The sequence below is a fragment of the Triticum aestivum genome, chromosome 5D, assembly GCF_018294505.1.
Source record: "Triticum aestivum cultivar Chinese Spring chromosome 5D, IWGSC CS RefSeq v2.1, whole genome shotgun sequence".
NCBI classification, from domain to species: Eukaryota; Viridiplantae; Streptophyta; class Magnoliopsida; order Poales; family Poaceae; genus Triticum; species Triticum aestivum.
The window spans coordinates 279,610,214-279,629,207 of NC_057808.1; positions in this window are offsets into that span (position 1 = coordinate 279,610,214).

Sequence of the window (18,994 nt, forward strand, 5' to 3'; positions counted from 1 at the left end):
GGAATCCTAATAAGCTATGAATGCATGCCCCCCCCCAAACCAAGGTTCACCTAGCAAAGTGCGAAGTAGCAAACCCCCACACACATACACACTTTCAGTCGGTGGGCCAGAGAGGCATATCTCATCAAGATGGATTGTAAAATGGACCAAGAATAATCCACCTTGGTCGTACAACCTCTCTCTTGTCGTTGGTCAAAGTGATGTGTGGCACCCCGGCTCAGAGAAACCGGAATGCCCTGTATTCCAGCCCAGAGATCGAGGAGAAGTCTTCTGGAATATGGCACTGCTTAGCATAGAACAAACTAGCTCTTTATTGCAAGCTATATTGGGTACAAGGGGATTTGTCGGTGTACAAAAAGAGGGGTGCGTTTTGGTACCCCTCTACCTATGCACGGGCAGTCGGAGCCGCGCCTACGGTCACGCTAAGCAGAACAGGGGAGGTGAGCCAAGGTAAGACCGAAGCCCAAGATGATCAGAGCAAACGCCAACACCAAGACCACAAAGAGCAGAGGGACGAAGCAGGTTCCCCCGGCAAGACCCTTGCCTCAGCAGCCCCGGCAAGACCCTTGCCGGGGCAGCTCGCCCCACACCAACAGAGCGAGCCACCCTTGAGCCCACGGTCCCCAACGCCATCATCCACGTGGGGCCAGGGCTCGGGAAGGCGCCTCTGTGGTGGCATGCAGATATTTGTGAAGACATATTCAAGATCAGATGAGGATTAGAAGACGACGATCCTCGGCAAGATCCTTGCCGAGGAAGGCCACCTGACCCCCGGCAAGGCCCTTGCCAGGGACGACAGCGCGCCATGGCAAGACCCTTGCCGGGCCACACAGCAAGACCCTTGCCGGACCACCCGGCAAGGCCCTCGCCAAGAACGCCAGCAGGGCCACCGCCAGGCCCACGTCAACCAAGCTTCCACCGCCGTTCACATGCAGCTGCCAGCCCAACCAGCTGGGCGGGCACCTGCGTGGCAACATGCAGCTCCCAGGCCAATTCATCGAGCGCCTGCGTGGCGGCATGCAGATCTTCGTGAAGGCTCCACCACCGCACCACCTCAGCTGCCTACCTGCCTACATGGCGCCGCACGCATCACTGGCTGAGGTGCGTGTCGAAGCAAGGAGGAGCGGCGACGGACGGGACGGGCCTCGCCCCCGTCCCCGATAAAGCAAGAGGACACCTAAGCTACGCATTAAATGTGTATTGTCCTGTAATACGAGCGATGAGCTCAGGGCACTGTACGCCTTTCCACCTCCTGTGTGCCACTGTGGCAGCCCCTTCCGACTATAAAAGGATGCCCATGGCGTACTGGAGAACGATTCGGCTCTTTTGAACCACGCGCTCACCACAGCTTGTTCGAGAGCTTAAGAACTCTCTGAAATACACCCACCAAAGCAGGACTAGGGTTTTACGCATCCTCGCGGCCCGAACCTGGGTAAACGATTCTTGTGTTGTCTACTACCCCTGCTCTTCTTGCAACCCCGCGCCCCGGCAACCATAGTAGGGATTCTTGTGATCCCATAGGTGTCGTTCCACACCGACATCTTTGGCGTGCCAGGTAGGGGGCGCAATTGTGAGAATCTGGTCTAGTAGTTAGCCTAGCAGTTCTTCGTCGCCATGGCTCCTAAGAAGAAGACGGCCACGGCGATCGGCTCGTTGGGAGCCGAATGGCCCGTGCCGGTGCGGACGGGCAGTGGACCGGTCGCGGACAGGACCCGGGCCGCGGTCCGCGAGCACCAGCATCGCACAGGCAGTCAGAGCCTGGCGAGCGGCGTCGTTCGCACGCCAGACGACCGGCCGCACGCCGCCAGATCCAAAGACGGAGCCGGGCCCCCCGCAGGCGGCGCGGGGCCTTCCAGGGGTGTCGTTGTGCCACCTCCGGGCGGTGCATCGACCTCCAAGACGCTCACACCGGCGACCATCGCGCGCTCTTCCCATGGTGTGCACGCCGAGCAGCGTCACCACGTTGGTGACCCTGGGCACCGTCGTGGGAAGAGCCCTGTGCGTCACCCGCAAGATGAAGGGGTTCAGCGCGCTCGCCGAAGCGCTGGCGGAAATGGCACGCAGCCGCTGGGTCGTAACGGAGCTCCTTCTAACGTAGTTTGAAGTCGAAGCGCGCCGCGATCCACGCAGCTGTCGTCGCCGCCCACGCCAGCGGAAGCTTTGGCGCGCGCACAGCTGCTCCTCGACTTCCCTCCTGATGCAGAGAAGCTCGACGAGTGGAGGGCCACCATCCGGAGGCTCATCGCCGTTGCAAACAAAGACGATCCGTGACCGGCAGGGCCCTCGGGTTGGCGCTCCACCCGAGCCACCACATGCTGGCGCTGGGAGGACTAGCGGAGCTGCGGCCACGTTGCACTCTCCTCCTCCTCGCCAGCCGCTACGAGCGTCGGCCCGTCGCGACGACGCTTGTGATAACATCTCCATAGCATCGTCCGACCCGCGGACCCTCCGCGACCAGCGCCAGGTCCTTCGGGAGTGAGCTCACGAAGACGCTCGAACCACCATCGAGCGCCGGCGCGAAACGTGCCGCCAGTCGGACAAGCGGGCGGGACCCGCTATGGACCACCCGGCACCGGGGGGCCCCGGTGGCCTACCTTTAGAGGTGGGCTGCCCGGCTTTTACCCGTGAGCTGCGGCAGTTCCAGTGGCTGTCCCACCGCACGTTCAAGTCCGACGTCGGCGAGAAGTACACTGGCAAGACCCATCCGTCGGAGTTCTTCAGCATCTACACCATCGCGATGCAGGCTGCTGGGGCTCGCGACGACAAGGTGCTTGCCAACTATTTCCCGCTGGCGCTCAAGCCTAATGTGATGTCTTGGTTGATGCACTTGCCGGTGGATTCCATTTCTTCTTGGTCAGATCTGTGCCATGAGTTCGTTGGCGCCTTCACAGGAGGCCACCAAGCTCATGGCCAGGCCAGTGATCTGCATATCATTCCCTAGAAGGAAGGGGAGACCCTGCGCAAGTACATCCAGAGATTCAGCCGGGTGTAGTACAACATCCCCGACGTTCATCCCGCCGCTGTGATTAGCGCATTCCACCAGAACGTGCGCAATCGCAAGATGCGCGAGGAGCTGGCGATGACCAAGGTTAAGGATGTGGCCGAGCTCTACGTTCTGGACGATAGGTGCGCCCGGGATGAAGAGGGAAGGAAGTACCCCGGCAAAGATGCCAGCGCGGAAACTGACTCTACCGATGTAGACGCCGCCACCCCGACGAAGAAGAGCCGGCGTCGCAACAGGAAACGCAAAGCCAAGGCCGTGCTTGCCGTTGAGGGATCTGACGATACTGGTGCCGTCAAGAAGGTCAAGGCAGACGCCCCCGGCAAGGAGATTGCCGGGTGCGCCGCCTGCCGGGCCTTGGCGGCTACCGACAAGCCAGGAAGCTCCGGCAAGCAATACTGCAAGATCCACCGCACCAATGGCCACGACCTCCAGAACTGCCGAAAAGTCGAGCTGCTTGCTGAGAAGCAAAAGGCTGAGTACGAGAGGTAGGACAAGGAGAAGGACCAGGACGGTGCTGAGAGATCCGGCAAGAAGCATGGCGGCCAAGGAGGCCGCCCCGACAAGGACAACCAGCAAGAGAGGCCCGTCCGGGGCCGCGACAAGAAACAAGAAGACGATGATCATGACGAGGACAACGAGTCTGGTGGGCAAGGGTTCCAGAAGGCTACGGAGGCCATGTGCGTCGATGGCGGCGCCTCGCTGCATACCTCTCACCGCCAGCTCAAGCAGTGGGCGCGTGAGATTATAGCAGGAGAGCCGTCGTTCGATGCTCAGAAGCCACTGAAGTGGTCCAACATGCCCTTCATCTTTGACGCCGAGGACCACCCTGACCGCACTACCGCGGTCGGGTGTTTGCCATTGTTGGTCTCACCAACGATATGCAACCTCAGGGTCAACAAGATGTTGGTTGACGGCGGGGCGGCCTGAACCTGATCTCGCCTGTCATGATCAAAAGGTTGCAAATCCCTGATGGAGACCTCAAGGAAACGGGCACGTTTCAAGGGGTCAATCCGGGGAGGAGCCAGCCGAAGGGAAAGGTCACACTGCCCGTGACATTTGGAGGAGAGTTGAACTACAGGACGGAGAGGATCGTCTTCGACGTGGCCGAGATCCCCTTGCCCTACAACGGGATCCTTGGCCGCCTGGCACTAGCCAAGTTCATGGCGGCGTCACACTACGCCTACAACATGCTAAAGATGCCCGGGCCATTGACCATCATCTCCGTCCCCTCCGACAAGAATGACGCACTGATCTGCACCGACCAACTCTACCGGGAAGCAATTGCAGCAGCTGCCGTCAAGGCACCTGCTCCTGCCGCTGAAGGCCCGGGAGGGAAGAAGGAGCCTGGCAAGACCTCTCGCACACACTCCGGCAAGCGCACCTCCTCGGAGTGTTGTGCTACCGTTGAGGACGTGCCAGAGAGCTCTACCGACAAGAGCAAGAGATCCAGAGCCGAGCCGCCGCAGACCAATAAGGTGCCCGTCGGGGAGGATGGCACGGGAGGGGCCTTCACCATAGGCTCCACCCTCGACAGCAAATAGGAAGGCGCGCTCGTCACCTTCCTGCGGGCAAATGTCGACGTGTTTTCATGGCAAGCGTCCGACATCCCCGGTGTTCCCAGGGAGGTGATTGAGCACCACCTAGTTGTCTGCCCCCACGCGCAGCCCGTCAAGCAGAAGGTCAGAAAGAAGGCTCTGGAGAGGCAGGAGTTCATCACAGAGGAGATCAGGAAGTTGGAAGCAGCAGGTTTTGTGAGAGGAGTGCTCCACCCGACGTGGTTGGCCAATCCGGTAGTGGTGCGCAAGGCGAATGGGAAGTGGAGGCTGTGTATTGATTACACAGATATTAATAAGGCTTTTCCTAAGGACCCCTTCCCGTTGCCGCGCATCGACCAGATTGTTGACTCCACAGCCGGGTGTGATCTGTTATCATTCCTTGACGCCTACTCAGGCTACCACCAGATCTTCATGACAATATAGGATGAAGAGAAGACAACATTCATCACCGCATGTGGTACATATTGCTTTTTATGGATGCCTTTCGGGTTGAAGAGTGTCGGCTCAACGTTCATAGGAGCAGTCCAAATTGGTTTTAAACCTCAGCTCCATAGAAATATGGAGGCATACATGGATGACATAGTGGTCAAAACCAAGGATGGCCAACTCTTGTGCAAGATCTGGAAGAGACATTTGCCAACCTGCGCAAGATCAACCTCAAGCTGAACCTTGAGAAGTGTGTCTTCGGCGTTCCATCCGGCAAGCTTCTCGGGTTCTTTGTGTCGCAGCGCGGGATCGAGGCAAACCCAGACATGATCAAGGCTATTGAGCAGATTGAGGCGCCCAAGCGGATCAAAGATGTGCGTCGGCTCACCGGCTGCATCGCCGCCATGAGCCGATTCATCTCCAAGTACGCTAAGCGCGCCCTTCCTTTCTTCAAAATCTTGAAGAAGGCGGGCCCAATAGAGTGGACCCCAGAAGCAGAGACAACATTGCAGGATCTGAAGAAATACCTTTCCTCCACGCCCATATTGGTTGCGCCTAAACCACAAGAGCCGTTGCAGCTATATCTGGCGGCGACGAATTGAGTGGTCAGCGCTGCACTGGTGGCACAGAGGGAGGTCGACGAGGAGGCAGTGGCGGCGGCAGAACCAGTGGAAGGCAAGCCAAAGATTCCCCCGGCAGGGCCTGGTGCCAGCAAGGCGCGGCCCCCGGCAGAGTCTGATGCCACCAAGGCAGTGCCCGCGTAGTCGAGTGAGGTGGTGCAGAGGAATAAGATGATGCAGCACCCGGTTTACTTTGTCAGCTCCCTCTTGCAGGGAGCTAGATCGAGGTACTCCGGTGTGCAGAAATTGCTCTTCGGCCTCCTTATGGCCTCGAGGAAGCTGCATCATTACTTCCAAGCCCACGAGATCACTGTCGTCACCTGCCTCCCATTGCAACGGATACTGCACAACCCGGATGCGACTGGAAGGATTGTGGAATGGGCCTTGGAGTTGTCAAGCTTTGGTTTAAGGTTTGAAAGTACCTCGACAATTCAGAGCAGAGTCTTGGCGGAGTTCATTGCAGAATGGACCTCGACGCCTGACGAAGAAATCCAGGAGACCACTCTCCCCGGCAAGGAAGCGGACTGCGACTGGATCATGTACTTTGATGGGGCTTTCTCGCCGCAAGGCGCCGGCGCCGGTGTGCTGCTCGTCGCACCCACTGGAGAGCACCTCAAGTACGTGATCCAGATGCACTTCCCCAGGGAGATGTCCACCAACAACACTGCTGAGTACGAGGGATATCTTGCCGGTCTCAGGATCGCGGCAGGCCTCGGGGTTAAGAAGCTCATCGTCAGGGGTGACTCGCAGCTCGTTGTCAGATAGGTCAACAAGGATTATCAGAGCCCATTGATGGAAGCTTACGTAGATGAGGTGAGGAAGCTGGAGGAACGCTTTGACGGTATCCAAGGGGAGCACATCCCCCGAGTGGAGAACGACATCGCCGATTACCTGTCAAAGCGTGCTGCATTCAAGCTACCTGTGGAACTAGGTACCTTTTTTCTCCGGCTAACTCAACCATCCGTCGAGCCATCAACGAGGCAGAACAAGCGGAGGAAGTCAGGTCCCGGCAAGTACTTTCCTACCGAGCCCCCTGGGGCCGCCGGCAAGGGTGCTGCCATGGACGTTGAACCTGCCCAAGAGCAACTGGCTCCGGCAGGACGCCAAGCCCTGGCCGTAGAGACAGCCGCTCCCATGGCGGAAGAAATGCCTTTGGTCCTTGCCGTCGAGCCCCGGGCTCTGGCATGGGCACAGCATACCGTCCATTTCCTCCAAACAGGGGAGCTTCCTGAGGAGCAGGAAGAAGCAGAAAAAGTAGCCCGTCGGTCCGCCCTGTACTAGTTCGTCGATGACGTCCTGAACAGGAGAAGGCCAAACGGTGTGAAATTGAAGTGCATCCCCCGAGAGGAAGGACTGGAGCTGTTGGCGGAGATACACTGAGGCATATGTGGCTCCCACATAGGGTCGAGGGCCCTTGCCGGGAAGGCGTTCCGGCAAGGTTTCTTCTGGCCCACCACCCTCCAGGATGCAACGGCACTAGTAACCAAGTGTGAAGCATGTCAGTTCCATTCAAAGAAGCTTCATCAACCAGCTCAAGCCCTTCAAACAATCCCTCTCTCCTGGCCATTCTCGGTCTGGGGGCTCGATATACTGGGCCCTTTCCCCCGCGCTGTCAGGGGCTTTGAGTACTTGTACGTTGTGATCGACAAGTTCACAAAGTGGCCAGAGGTGGAAGCAGTGAGAAAGGTGACTGCTCAGTCAGCTGTCAAGTTTTTCAAGGGACTGGTCTGCCGTTTTGGTGTGCCAAACAGAGTCATCACCGATAACGGCACGCAGTTCACGAGCCACACCTTCATGCCATACATTCAAGACCTCGGCAGCAAGGTCTGTTTTGCTTCCGTGGCACACCCATGGAGCAACGGCCAAGCGGAGAGGGCAAATGCTGAAGTGTTGTGAGGCCTAAGGACAAAGACTTTTGACAAGCTGCGCAAGAGCGGAAGGCGCTGGATTGATGAATTGCCGGCGGTTCTTTGGTCGATCAGGACGACACCAAATCGAGCCACCAGCCAGACACCTTTTGCCCTGGTCTACGGGGCAGAAGCAGTTCTCCCCACGGAACTAATATACGGGTCACCTCGAGTGTTCGCTTATGATGAGCTTGAGCAAGAGCAGTTGCGCCAAGATTACGTGACGCTCCTTGAGGAAGATCGTCTTCGGGCGGCTGTGAGAGCAGCGCGCTACCAGCAAGCCTTGCGCCGCTACCATAGCCACAAGGTTCATGCCCGAAGCTCTGAGGAAGGTGACCTTGTTCTTCGGCGCGTTCAGTCGGCCAAGAATACCAACAAGTTGACGCCGAAGTGGGAAGGGCCTTATCGGGTAATACGAGTCACCAGGCCCGGCGCAGTCCGCCTGGAGACCGAAGATGCCATCCCAGTGAGCAACTCCTGGAACATCGAGCATCTTCGCAAGTTTACCCATAAGGCACGGCTTACCGGGCCTCCCGGCAAGCCACCTTTTGTACAAGCTTTGCCGGCAAGGCATGTGACCCTTTGTACAAAGCCAGACGCAGACCCTGAGCATAGATAAATGAAGCGCTGGCGCCCTAAGTTATAGCATGCATGCTAGGTCGAGTCTCTTCCTTGGTTAGGGTTGATTGTGCGCAGCAGCGACTAACCCCTAACTTAGAGGTCGAGTGTGCGTCTATCTGTTTCTCTTCTATCCTCTTTTGTTTCGCAGGGCACATGAGCACTTCTGCCAAACTACTTGGAAGGAAGAAAACGGACCGGCGTCCCGATCCCGGCAAACCAGAGTCACCGGGGGCTGCAAGCACAAGGATCCAACCGCGGCAAGATGAGATTGCGGGGGAGCTGCAGATCCAGATAAGTCTTCTATCCTCTGTCATGCACTTCGGAATAGAACTGGGGCATGTGAAACCTCATTTTTATCTCTAGGCTGTCGTGCTCCCCTTTTTCCTATACCTAAGGATTATTTCCTAGGTCCGGGTTTGGTTGTAGCCGCGGCGGCAGGGAGGTAGAACGAGGAGCCTAAATCCCACTTCATCCCTGCCTCCGCCGAGAGCGCGAGAACGGTCGAGTGGAGTGGGGGCGGCAAGGCCTATTGCCGGGCAAAAAACATTTATCTTAAACAATAACAAGGATTCGCTCCTTGTCGTGGGATTTACCCACGAACGAAAAACCCGGCAAGCATCCCTTTTTCATTAAAAAACATCCCATACAGGTACAGTTCATACGGAATGAAAAACATGAGCAAAGGGATTACAAGTTCTAAATTTAATAAAGGCCCGCAGGCTTACAAACTAAAAAAGAGATAAGATGCCCGTAATCCCTTTCTTGTCCCTCTCCTCAGGAGGTAGGTCAAGGAGGCGAAAGGGCAAAAGGGGTGCCTAGGCGAGCTACGAGCAACAGAAAGCACCAAGAGAACACCTCGGTGGCCGCCCACGGGTGGGCCGGTGATGACGGTGTCGGGAAAGGAGCTGGAAGACGAGGCGGCAGGACCGGCAATACGCGATGAAGGCGTCGGTGCCCGCGTACTCCGAGTTGACGGCCTTGCTGCCCGCCCTCTTCCTCTTCCGCGGCCTGCCCACGCTAGCCGCCCAAGGAGACGGCCCCGAGAAGTTCAAGGAGCCGGCCCCACCCCCGGCAAACCTCTGCCGGAGGAGCGGCCAGGTGCAGATGCTGCTGCTGCCGCACCCGCCCAGGCGCGGGGCGTCCGACGCCTAGTCGGACTCGTCCCCGTCATCTGCCCCGTTGTCCTCCTCATCACTTTCGCTCGAGGAAGAGCTTCCATCGTCGGAATCTCCATTAGAGGAGCTCTCCACGCAGCACTTCAGGCGAGTCCCGAACTCTCCGAAGACCTTGACGGAGAGTAGGCCGTCCTCCATTAATTTGAAGTAGAGGACGAGCCCCGCCGTCAGGCTGTGGATGCAAGCGAACGTCTTCCACCCACGACGGAGGTACATGACCCGAGGAGCCGGGAAGTCGACGTCGACCCGCGTGCCCCCATTCCCACAACCCCTCATGTGCAATATGAGGGATTGGGGCCGGTCACGCTCCATCTCCCAGCAAACGGGGCAGGAAGACGGAGACGACGACGCGGAGGCCGGCGCAGCCTAATGAAGAACTCGCGGGGCTGGTCTCCGACATGGCCTTCCATCGGGAAAGGCACCATTGGCGGGGGCGAAGCCGGCGCGCCGCCCCGTCCTCCTCTTCCCCGAGCACTATGACCTCTGCCCCGGCCTCGCCCACGGCCTCGCCCCCTCCCCCTTCCCCTCGCGGCCGGTTCCACCACCACGGGCTCAGGAGGAGGAGTGGCACGCTGTCGAGCGGCGACCCTCGCCGCCACCGTCGAGGGACCCGGGTTCCCTTTCTCCATGGTGAGTGAAAGGAAGAAGCAGAAGCAAGAAGAGATAGATGACAGGAGAATGCGGGACGCCATCCCCCCTTCCCCCTCTTTATAAAGGGGCGGGGTTGGGGCTGGGCCGCCCCGCTCGGCCAATCCAGCCACCGGAGGTGCAGGGAATCAGGACCGACCCGCTGCCCCAACCCGCGACGGCCCGGTTTCCCGCCTCCACCGCTTGCCACCCCAGGCGCATGAAGGACGCGTGGCGGACGTGCAGAACTGAGGGGACGGGTGAAGCGACATCTCCCCACCCCGTGATCGTGGGGAGTGGACGCCTTGAAGACCGTGGCCCGGCCCCATTCAGTAAATGAGCCGCGCCTCTACGCCTCCCTCTTTTTACGGGGCAGGCGCGAGCCGCCTCTTTACTGCGATGTGACGCATGCATGCGGAAACCGCCCTATGCATGCCTCCCACGTCACGCACACCCCTCCACGCTGCGCCGCATGCGCGGATCGTGGGAAGCGCAGCGCACGAAAGGTTTTACCGCGGTAAAAACCGCCCCGCCTGCCCGTGCACCGTTTTGGGCCTGACCCAACAACGTGTCGCTCTTATGTGTGGCCCAGGCCCGGGGGCTCCTGTCGGTGTACAAAAAGAGGGGTGCGTTTTTGTACCCCTCTACCTATGCACGGACAGTCGGAGCTGCGCCTATGGTCACGCTAAGCAGAACAGGGGAGATGAGCCAAGGTAAGACCAAAGCCCAAGATGATCTGAGCAAACGCCAAGACCAAGACCACAAAGAGCAGAGGGACGAAGCAGGTTCCCCCGGCAAGACCCTTGCCGGGGCATCTCGCTCCACACCAACAGAGCGAGCCACCCTTGAGCCCATGGTCCCCAATGCCATCATCCACGTGGGGCCAGGGCTCGGGAAGGCGCCTCTGTGGTGGCATGCAGATCTTTGTGAAGACATATTCAAGATCAGATGAGGATTAGAAGATGACGATCCTCGGCAAGATCCTTGTCGAGGAAGGCCACCAGACCCCCGGCAAGGCCCTTGCCGTGGACGACAGCGTGCCACGGCAAGACCCTTGCCGGGCCACACGGCAAGACCCTTGCCGGGCCACCCGGCAAGGCCCTCACCAAGAACGCCAGCAGGGCCACCGCCAGGCCCACGTCAACCAAGCTTCCACCGCCGTTCACATGCAGCTGCCAGCCCAACCAGCTGGGCGGGCACCTGCGTGGCAACATGCAGCTCCCAGGCCAACTCATTGAGCGCCTGCGTGGCGGCAGGCAGATCTTCATGAAGGCTCCACCACCACACCACCTCAGCTGCCTGCCTGCCTACATGGCGCCGCACGCATCACTAGCCGAGGCGCGTATCAAAGCGAGGAGGAGCGGCGACGGACGGGACGAGCCTCGCCCCCATCCCCGATAAAGCAAGAGAACACCTAAGCTACGCATTAAATGCGTCTTGTCCTGTAATACGAGCAATAAGCTCAGGGCACTGTACGCCTTTCCACCTCCTGTGTGCCACTGTGGCAGCCCCTTCCGACTATAAAAGGAGGCCCATGGCATACTGGAGAAGGATTCGGCTCTTTCGAACCACGCGCTTACCACAGCTAGTTCGAGAGCTTAAGAACTCTCTAAAATACACCCACCAAAGTAGGACTAGGGTTTTACGCATCCTCGCGGCCCGAACCTGGGTAAACGATTCTTGTGCTGTCTACTAGTCCTGCTCTTCTTGCAACCCCGCGCACCGGCAACCGTAGTAGGGATTCTTGTGATCCCATAGGTGTCGTTCCACACCGACAGGTTTACATTGGCACGGCGACACTACGCCTGCCACGGTTGCTCTATGTAAACAGCAGAACAACTCAACGCAGCAGAATGACTACTGGCAGCGGAACAACGACGGCGGTGATGAACTCCACTCCGCAGGGACTCTGGCTGGAACGCTTATCCTAGCGCGCAAACAAGGGATCCACGGCAAACAAGCAATCATATCCGGCATGACCTGCAAAATGGCATGACATGCCAGGTCAGTACATGGAATGTACTTGCAAGCTCATAGCAACCAAAGCAATCAAGACAAACAATAGCATGGCAATTACAGGTTAACCAGGTTTAACATCATACTATCAGATTAATCATAGCATGAACAAGATGATACAGCTAGAACAATACGAGCATGGCATAAACATATGAACATGATGAGACTAGCATGCAACATGATGAAACTATCATGCACCAACTTACTCTGCTCGGGTTATCTCGTAACCATCACATGCATCACTTACCATCACAGACATCACACGATCTTCTTAGGATCCAATCAAGCTTGGTATTAACAATACCATAGTAATCATTTATGACCACAAGGAGCTTGACTCTTACCCTTGACTCTCGCATAACACCACAAATATCCAACAAGTCGGTATTCACGATACCACAGTTATCCTCTTACGATCACATAAATATCAACCAACTTCTTTCATCATCGAACCGGGGTTGTTATTAAGCACATTATTATTACTGTTGACTCACAGTGTGACCAACTACGAACTGGGCCCATATCCGCGGGCGCGGCTATCGATAGATTTAACACACACACTCTGCAGAGGTTAGCACACTATACCCACACCACGGAACCCTGGCCTCGCACTCCCATTCGGGTGGACCAAAGCGTTCCGACAAAACCGTCCTACTGCGTGACACCCTCCCGGCCACTCCGACCAACTCCCCTTTGGGCTAAGTCCTGGGTGGCCCCGTGCCTACCAAAGGCACCAACGGCCACCGTCGTGGCAAAACGGTCCCAAACAGGGACAAGGATCCATACTCAACAATGGGCACACAAGGCTTATGCCGTCCTAACTGATTAGGGTAGCGCCCGCGCATAACCTTCCCTCGCGGGAGGCACCGGTGAGAGGCATGATAATAGACCCAGTTAGGACCCCCCCCATAGGGTAAGCGTGGTTGCACTGGTCAGATCGATATCGTGGTACCATGACTCAACCAACAGTTGTTCAAGTTCAATTTAATCCAGTTAAACTTGAATGCAATATGCTGAGCCACGACAAAAATAACAGGATGCAACTACAATGCATGAACATGATATCAAACATAAGCATGGGGGTGCATCATAATCAACGAGCATAGCAACAACATGTAACCATTTATCCAGATGAGCATGGGATACTGACGAGCATGAATATCACAACTAGCACACTACACATAGCATGACATGACCACTAGCATCAATAATAAATACCATGCAATAACGATAAAACTATCGTGCAAGTATTCCATCAACTGGATGCAAAGAAACATGCATAACGGCGGTGCTCGGAACAGACGATAGTCATGCACCGAAGACCATCACCAACATGTACTACTACCAAACATTGCCAATATTAAAGTAATACTAGCATGAAGAACATAATAACAGAGTGCAAGAAAACATACCATGACGGTAAACACCGATCCATAAGCATAACCGAAATATCGACAGCAGTAGCAAAACGAACATGCAGTTATTAAATATTCAAGTTGAAAACCAATGCTTCTGCATGGCTATAATGCAGATGGTGGTTGTGGCTTGCCTGGGTATGAAGAAGGCTCCAGGGAGAAGTGCGGAACGATCGCGGAAGGAATCGCCGGAAAGGGTTCTCTCTCGGAGGGGGCTGATTAGGGGCAAGGGAAAAATGGTCATTTTCAGAATGTTTACACATGGTGAAAATGATACCAAAAGTTCGGGCTCGAAGAGGCGAAGACGTGGGCATTGGTTTCACCTCAATCGGAGTTACGGTTGCGGAGTTATGAGGTGTTGAACACCAGGGACCAAACTGTGAATAAAACTTCAACAAACAAGTCCCTGGAGGCAAAAACTGAAACCGCCTTCGGCTGAGTACGCTTTCTGAAATGGAAAACCTATTTTGAGCTGAAGTAAAAGGAAATACGCTTTCCAGAAGGGAAAGCGCACTTTGGTTTATAAGAAGGGAGAATACGCTTTCGAGAAACGGAAACGTATTCCTGCGAATACGCTTCCACTTACGTGACTAGGCGGAGGCGGGGCCGGCTCGTGTGACGCTGACATGCGGGTCCCACGGGCAGTGGGGCTCGTCAATTATCCACGTTGGCCGCCGGGGTCAACGCGGGGCCGGCTCTGGTGTGACTATCTGGTGGGGCCCGTGCACCTCTCTCTCTCCTCCCTTCTCTTCTTCCTTCTCCATCCCAACGGCGCGCCGAGGCAGTGCAAGGCCGACCGGTCCGGCGAGGCTCCCGGGCGGCTCTGGCCATCTCAGACAACGGCGAGGGCACTGGAGGACTCGGCAGGAGGTGTCGCGCCCGTCCAGGTGCAGTACGAGCACCGGGGAGGAGCAGGATGGCGGAGGCTCAAGGAGACAGAGGACCAGGGCGGCGGGGCCGATCTTTGGGGCGGCGGTCTGAGGCACTCCGGCGAGAAGAAGAGAGGCCGGGGAGGGTCGCCGGAGTGAGGGGCTTCGGGTGGTGGTGGCTATGAGGAGAGGGAGGGCTCGGCTCGCTCCAATTTAGGAGGAGGAGGCCGGCGGCCATGGCGATAGGGAGAGGCGAGGAGACTCTCCGGGGCTTGGGAGACTGGCTAGGGAGGGGTCTGGGAGTGAGGGGGAGCTGCTGGTGCGGTCGGGGCACCACGGGGTGGGCTTATATAGCTGACGCAGCGAGGGGGTGAGGTGGCACGTGTGCGGCTACATGTCCACGCTCCGGCGACGGGCACACGTGGCCAAGGGTCACGGGGAGGGGCAGCAAAACGACGAGGGGAGACGCGGACGAGCGCGAGCGGTCACGGAGACGAGCGGAGCTCGGGGACAAGAGAGGGAAGCCACCGCGGCGCCAACAGAGCCGGTCGGCTACAGTTCGCCGTGGGCGCACGGCGACGAGCGCCAGCGAGGAGGCTTCAGGAGGGGGAGATGGCTCCAGGAGGACGGCGACGACATGGGGAACACGCTGGACAGGTTCACGCGCGCGAAGACGACGAGCATGAGCCGGGCCGAGGCAAAACGATGCCGAGGCCCTGGGCGTGGCCAATGCTGCCTGAGCGCGTGCAAACGATACAGTCACCACTGTGCCCGGCAAGGAGGGGACACTTGAGGCTGCCTCGAGCTGTCTAGTGATGAGTCCTTGCATACTAGAGGCCGAGGGAGTTGATGGATCAAGAGAAGGAGCCAAGGAGATGAATGAGGGATCGTCTGAAGTTTGCTGCATCAAACTTGGCTGAGTACTGCTCATCAACAGGGACTTGAGTGGGTCAAATGGTGATGGCTGGCGTGATTAGGATAGGAAGGACTACGGTTCTAGAAAGTTTGGATGGAAATGGACTAGCCACTGAATAATTGGTCCAGAATCAGATCATGATGGTGCACTCAAATGGAGAAGCCACTTGAGCTGAAATTTGGCAAGGCAGGGTTATTTGACCATATGAAGATGTTGTAAAAGTTTCATACCAATTGGATAAACCAAAATGGTACTTCCTTCACAAACATTTCCACTGACCAGAAACTTGCAAAAATTCTAGAGGAAAATTGGCTAGATGGAATATGCCCAAATTGGGTGGAGATAGGTTATATGGATTAGAGAAGGCCTAGGAAAAATTTCAGATATAATGGAGCAAGATAAAATATGCTTGCTTCACTAACTGAAAATTTGGGCAGAAACAAAGCTTTGAAGCTGTGCTCACATGGAGGCATTACATGAGCTCAAATCTTGTGGAGAGCTTTTATTTGATGATGTTGGGGATATTACCACTGGGCGTAAACCGGCCAGGAGAGGCCGGGTTAACCCCATAAGTAGTTCATTTGTATCTGAAGTCCATGAAGACAGACGCTGACGCTTTATGAAGGCCTAGGGCCCAAAGCTGGTTTAAGGCCTGTAGACATAAACCGGCATTGATATGTAAACTTGTGTTGTAAGATAGAAGTAGCAGAAACCGAGCCGGACACGATTATGAGTCGGCCTCGGGATTATGTAAACCGACGGGCGTCAACCCATGTATATAAGGGGACGACCCGGCGGCAGTTCAAGGACAACAGACAACAACTCGAGACTCAGGCAAAGCGTATTCGCTCCATGGTCATCGAAACCCCAGCAATTCCATCACAACTAGACGTAGGCTTTTACCTTCATCGTAAGGGGCCGAACTAGTATAAAACTCTCTTGCGTCCCTTGTCCGCTTTAACCCCTTTAAGCTAACCCGTAGCGATTGCTCCACGACTAAGTCCTTTCTCTAGGACATCTGTCGTGACAAAACCACGACAGTTGGTGCCCATCGTGGGGCTATCGCATGATGGTTTCAAGTTCTTGGAGGGCAACTTCGAAGGACTCAAGGGTTACGCTGTGGGCCGGATGACCAAGAGTCGTCGCGGCAAGCTCTACATTGACGATGCAGGCTGGGGCCCTGTGGCCGGCTCAATCAAGTATGGGTACCGGGTCCCCTTTGGGGGCATACACGTTTTCATTGGCAAGATCGGCGAACCGGGCCCTGAGCCGGACATCTGCACCGACCTCGTCGAAACGGCTCAGCGTGCGAGATCTGCCCGGGTCAAGCCTGTCATGAAGCGTGCCTTCGTGGGAGTTATCCATGGAGGGGAATCTGAGGATAGATCGGAATCTGATGGTGAGACCGTCGTTTATTCCGGCGACGAGTCATCGACCGGAGAGGCCGAGTCGTTATATCAGTTACAAGATGGCCGGATTGGGGGCTGTTCCGATGGCGACAGTATTCCAGACCCCTTTGATCCGCCAAACCGGGTTGCAATCTTCATGGCCAGTACGCAACCGGCGCTCCACTCTTCGACCGCAACGGTGATGATTTCGGGATCGACAGCGGCAGCAGCAGTCGGGGCAGGAGGCCCTGCACGACCGCCAGCTTAGGTTCTATCTGATTTGTTTGATGCGTTGACAACACTGATGGCGGAGGTTAACCCGGCGGATCAGGATGCACACAATGCGGAAATCGCGAAAGTGAAATATCAGATCACCCAGGCCAAAGCCGACTTAGCAGCTGAGGACACCAGGATGGCCGCGGAGCGGGCCGCTTTGGATGCACAAGCTTACCGGATTATGCTGGATCAGAGTGTGTCGAACGAAGTCCTGAAGAGGAGGCACTGATCTTGCCTGCCGCTGGTTTATGACGCTAGAAATCTCTTTAACACCCCAGGAGCAGGGACGAGTAATTCGCCGGTGGTAAACCGGGCAGAGGCACCTGGAGCAGGGGCGCCGGTTCAGCCACGTTTGGTGGATCCACCTCGTTAGAACAACATTGTAGCACCGCATGTCCCCACGCCACTGGGTCATTACTCTAACCCGATGGACAACATTGTCGCTGCCGCTTCACGGCTGGCGGCCATCCCGATCGAAGGCAATTCTCCGGCGGCGGTCGAGACGCGTCGGGTTAAGGAGCTTCTTCAGACAGCCTTGGTTCAACAGGAGGCTTATTCATATAGTCGCGATCGGATTCATTCCACTCCCTGTCCAAGCCGGAGTTACAGCAGGCGTATGGATGAACCGGCAGTATCAAGCAATGCGCGAAACCGTGATCCGCCCCATGGCAATAACCCAGCGGGTGGTGCTGGTGATGCTCAAGAGGTGGTGGACTGGGCTCGGACACACAGAGAGGCCGAGTTAGCGGTGCAGCATGAGGCCCGTCAGTTTACTCCGGTTCGTCCAACCACATCGGTGGAACCAGGAGTTACCTCTAGTTCTTTGGGAGTGTCGTGTCTCGTCCCGGCATTGCACAATGTGCGCCTGCCTAAGGATTTCAAGGGCCCGTGCAAGGTGCCGAATTACACCGCGGATTTATCCCCTAAAACATGGGTCGAAAGCTATGAGATGGCCATGGAGATGCTGGATGTGGATGATGCGGCATGTGCGAAATACTTCACCATGATGCTAGAAGGGACGGCCCGCACTTGGCTAAAGAGCTTACCGGCTAATTCTATCAGGTCATGGGCCGAGTTGAGAGCCCGGTTTATTTAGAATTTCAAGGATACATGCAAGCAGCCCATGTCAATTGTGGACTTAGCTGCCTGTGTCCAGGAGGAAGGAGAGTCAACAACCCATTGCGTGCGCCGGGTTTCGGAGATTTTGCATTCATCGGACCGCATCAACGCTGACACCGCAGTTTTAACATTGGAAGGCAATTGCCGGTTTGAACCCCTGAAGTTGAAGTTGGGACGGCTCAAACGTCATTGTAATGACATGGGAACCCTCATGGCTGCACTGGTGAAGTATGCCAACTCTGATAGTACCAAGGATCCCGAGTTTGACGATGATAAGACAGGGAAGGGAAAAAAGAGCGGCAACGCCAAGGGGCAGCACCACAACCCGGCGGGTCATGGAAACGGTGGCAAGCGTAAGGCGGACCACGGTTTAGACTTTGTGGCTAATACTAATACACATGACAAGGGCCAGAGGCGTAAGGGTAAACCGCCCCAGCGCGGTGGAGGGCCAAGTCCTAATCCGGACCGTTTGTCTTATCTGTTGAACCAGCCCAGTCCAAAGCATGGGACGAAGGAGATCCCGTCCACACACCTCTGGAAAGATTGTTACATCATGCAAGAGTTCAAAAATTCGAATTCTTTCCGGTATGATCATGGACCAGGAGGCGGTTCAGGCCCCGGATCTCATGGGCCGGGTTATGGTGGAGGAAATTCCGGTTCAGGCTTCCACGGTAATCAGGGTGGACATAACAATCAAAGTAATCAGGGTAACCAAGGTGGCTATAATCATCAGGGCAATCAGAAGCAGCAGCAGTCGGGTTAGCAGAGCAACCCGAAGCAGTTGAATAGCGGACAGTATCATGTCTTCACCACTAGCTTGGACAAGCGCGATCAGAAGCTTCATAAAAGGGCGGCGAATGCCGTTGAACCGGCGAAGCCCCGTTATTTGCGCTGGTCCGAGCAGCCGATTGTGTGGAGTAGAGAAGATCATCCACCCCGGGTTGACAATCCGGGTCATCTGGCTCTGGTGGTGGCACCTCAGGTGGGAGGTTATAAGTTCACTAAGGTACTCATGGATGGAGGGAGTAGTATCAATATCCTTTATTATGAAACTTTCCG